Below are 4147 nucleotides of genomic sequence, written 5' to 3'. Positions count from 1 at the left end.
TACAGCATGGAATAAATCAATCGTTGAAGACAAGACGACGTGAAGACAAACGATGATTGTTTCACCAGTTCACCCCTTGGTCACTATAAAAGGCCCCTCGCCAATGTAACAGGTGTCAGTTGTTCATCTGGTCCTGCACCTACACGTACCACTATGAAGCTTGCACTGTTCCTGCTGGTTGCCGCCGTCGCTGTCGCTTCTACAAGCGCCTTTCTCCCAAAGTAAGAATCACTGTATATTATTCATTCATTTGTTTGTTTGTTTATTTGCTTGCTTGCTTCTTTGTTAACTTGCTTTTTTGTTTGTTTCTTTTTTCATTTCTATAGCATTTCTGTCAGTTGCATTTTCTAAAATTCTGAAGATATCCATCTACTTGAAAAGTTATTTAAAAGTGTTCTTGTTGGTTTGGTAAAATGTGTGGGCATTTATGCCGTTTGAGCAAGTTTTCAAAGAAATAAGAGAAACTATTGTAATGTGTGGGCAACTTACTTCAAACCAATGTTTCCTAGACGGGATTTTGGGAGGTTTGATTTACTTGGTCTTCGTTCACTGTCCGTTGCTCTTCACATGTTTTCTGACAAGCTTACAAATTGTTTTCCACGAACTGTATCTTTTTTATCTAGTTCGAGTTCGTTTACGTCAAGGTACAGCACCAAGTATGTTAATTAATTTCAGGAAAGGCGCCTATCTCCACGGTCTCTATCGTTGGCGTTACTATGGATTTTACAAAGGTAAGACGTAATACGTTTGTCATGATTAAAGTGTATGGTCGATCTACAAATAATAACATGACGTTGACAAGTTTGGCTGACGTCGGGTAAAAGTTCAAAACTTTGTTTCTTATATTTGGTCCTCATTTCGTCCTCATTGTGCAATTATTGAAAATAATGTGCAGGTTCCTTTCCTCAGTTGTAATGAAGTATGATATTCAGTGTATATCAAGTATTTGCTATGATACCCTTCTTAAACTGAGGTCTCTTGATCCCCTCCGCTGGAACATTTTCTGGCTTTATCTACAGCGGGCACGAATCAGGATCTTACTTACCATGAAACGTAAAATAATGGATGGCAACCTCTGACGTGCTGGATTTTCAGCGAAAGGCTACTGCAATCTTACACCTTTTACAAGCTAAACTACCTAACCCAGACCTGTAGACAGCAATTTCAAAAGAGGGGTTCTTTTTCTGAAAAAAGTGGACCTTTTACCAGGAAACTGTCGTGTACTTAAATAAAATTATACCCAGAGGGGGCCTTTTGCCGACAAAAAGGGAGGGGGGTGTCTTTCGACCCCCCCCCCCCCCCCCAGGCTACGGGCCTGATACCGATAGGACAAGAACCGTTGCCGAACCATTGCCCACCCCTTACTGATCTTTATATCACCAGGTGCCTGCGGCCCAGATGGAGTGTACGCTGCCTCCTCTACAACCCTCGTGTTCTGTACCAACGGCCGAGCTGTCTTCCAGAAGTGTGCCCCCGGCACCGCCATCAGCGGACTGAAGAAGGGCCACTTCTACACCAGGGGAGCCGTCTGCAATGTGAATCTCATTGGTTAGATGTCAGTCGAATATTGGTAGGTTTAAAGAAACGTATGGAGCCCAAAAGTCAAAGAAGTGCAATCAGTTGATTTCATTTAGAATCGCAAAGTCTCGCAAAGAAGTCGACCTAAGGGGCGCGAAAGAATTAGTTGGAACGACTTAACCAGGGTGCACTAAATCCACCCGGACTCTCGCTGAGGAGGCGTGTTAGTCTGTTATTCTGATTGCTTTCAGCGAGAATCTCCGTGGAACAAGTGCGCACTAGCGACCTATGAAATTTGGCCGATTTCGCATTTGTCTTGGGTTACTTGTTTTCGTGTTTTCTCTCTCTCTCTCTTGCTGAGTGCGACATGGCCAGAATCCTCCATTTTGTTTTCGGTCCTTGCCCTTAATGAATTTGCCTTTATGTTTGGATGATGACAAGTACGTGTGGGATGGACAGATAGTTGGAGGGGTGAATGACAGATGAAAATGTTGCGTCATAGTAATCCAGTGTTACGTATCATATAACGATATTTATTCTTTTCATCTATTTCAGAAGTTACGGCAGGCGTCGTTTCCTCTACTCCGGATGGAATTGGTCGATTCTGTACCATGTTTGACCCGTTACTTCTGCAAAGATATAATAAATTACTTTTTGAAAGATTCGTGATATTTGTTCTTTTATTAAATTCGATGCTTGATGGGGACTTATTTTTTATCTTCTATATATGAAGTTAAATTATATTCAACATGACATGAGGCTGGCGTATATCGGGCGGCTAAAAAGCGTTACTAATTCTTAAGTTATGTGTCTGCAACAGTTCACAAGTTTTTGGATACAAGTTGCGAACATATTTTTAATACATTACTATTGGTCAACCATGAAATTCCAAGCATTAAAGTGGAACAGTTCTGACTTTACTGTAAAATCAAATCAAAACACCTGTCGAAAATTCCCATGACAGAGAAAACGACTTTAGAGCCTAGCCGATTTTACTTATTAAACTAATGATACATGTGGCCTCCTTTTTGCTGACAGACATTCCGTAGCTTTTTCCACCAAGACTAATTGCACTTTCTTATGTTTCCCTTAATGTAATGTTTTTCTAAGCCTCGGTGATTGACATCTGCACCTGTCTACACCTGGCATGCCTGACACTTGATAGACAGACCTGTGTCAAAACTTTCAGACACTGGCATCAGTCAGAAATCACATTCCTGTGTAAGCTAGTAGGACATTTTTTGACTTAAGAATTTATTTATTTATTTATTTATTTATTTATTTATTTATTTATTTATTTATCATTATTATTATTATTTTGTCTCTGTGTGTTTGTGTGTATGTGTGTGCCAAAACTAAGACAGGTAGATTCACGAGATTTCCAGCAATCATTAAAAACAACATATTCTTAAGATATCCCGAATTTCATTCCAATATCTTCAAAATTGTTGTAGGCTGAACTTTTTTAGACACCCAATATAATAAGTCATTAAATTTGTGCTCCAAAAGGGTTCTGTTCTAATTCCAAAAATTCACCCTCGTCTTGATATTTGAACTTTGGTAAGTAAAAAAAACGTCCCGTCAACAAGGTATTACAGTATTATTACAGCACCATGCACTAGAAGAGAGTACTGGCATTCTTGAAGAAGCACAAGATCAATCGCTTTTCAAACACTCGTCATAAACCTTAGTGGCTGTTCGCGGTGAATGACCGGGGTGTAGCTTTTTATAAGTCACGCCATATCTCTGACACTTCATCAATCAAACAGAAGGCGCTGCATGTAGACGGTGAAAAATTACCTCTCTTAAAATATATCAGCGTGACTTTTAAAAGGTCGCCGGTGTTATTCTTATGTTTAATTTTTTAGTGTCTTGTACTTGTATTTTTTTTCTCCAAATTTTGTGCCTCAAAAGCTCATGGTCTGATTTGCTGGAACAAATATACTGGCACACAAGCGCATGAGTTGAAAATAATGAGACTTGAAAAAATTATAAAAAATAAGCAGAGTGCTGCATGTCTGTACATCATTAATAAACTAAGTAAACTGGAACTTGAAGGTTTCTAAGTCCGCCATGCAGTTAGTCCAGAGACCGCATTTTCTTTACATGTTGTAAAGTATAAAGTAGAAGGTATTTGAGCTCGTCTCGCCCCCACCCCCCTCCCCGACTTGCTACGGGTCTGCTGGGTCAACAGACAACCCAGTATTTAACTGTTTCTAGAATTAATCAATAATAATAATAATAATAATAATAATAATAATAATAATAATGTTTATTTGTACCTGAAATAGTTGGATTGTACGATAATATAAATTGTTAAATACGCTAAGTAAAATAAGAAAAATTAACATTGTTAATTAAAGGCGTTGACAGTTTTTGCACCATAAAAGATCTTATTATACATATATATCACAAATTTAAACAATATGTTAAAATCCTTAATTTTTTCATTTTTTTTTTAACTTGTATTGGTTATATTTTGTCGCTAACTATGCATTCTTAGAAATCTTGTGAGGTGTGCAGAAGATTAATTTTATGGATATTGTAGAAAAAAAATAAGTAGATTACAATGCTATACTGTATATTATATTTTCAAGTACACACTGTGTCTTTTTGGAATCACATCACA

General features: G+C 38.0%; 1 long non-coding RNA gene across 1 annotated transcript; it reads left to right on the top strand.

Annotated features, from left to right (window-relative positions):
• LOC147761461 (uncharacterized) lies at positions 1–2180 on the top strand. Its single transcript, XR_015334517.1, has 4 exons — positions 1–221; positions 676–731; positions 1384–1570; positions 2074–2180. It is a non-coding gene; the product is annotated as an uncharacterized LOC147761461 (long non-coding RNA).
• Positions 2181–4147: the final 1967 nt, after the last annotated feature.

Source organism: Lingula anatina, chromosome 5, assembly GCF_051362555.1.
Source record: "Lingula anatina isolate TDL-2025a chromosome 5, LinAna3.0, whole genome shotgun sequence".
Taxonomy (NCBI): Eukaryota; Metazoa; Brachiopoda; class Lingulata; order Lingulida; family Lingulidae; genus Lingula; species Lingula anatina.
Note: the sequence above shows the minus strand (reverse complement) of the source record. Positions and strands in the feature narration are given on the sequence as shown.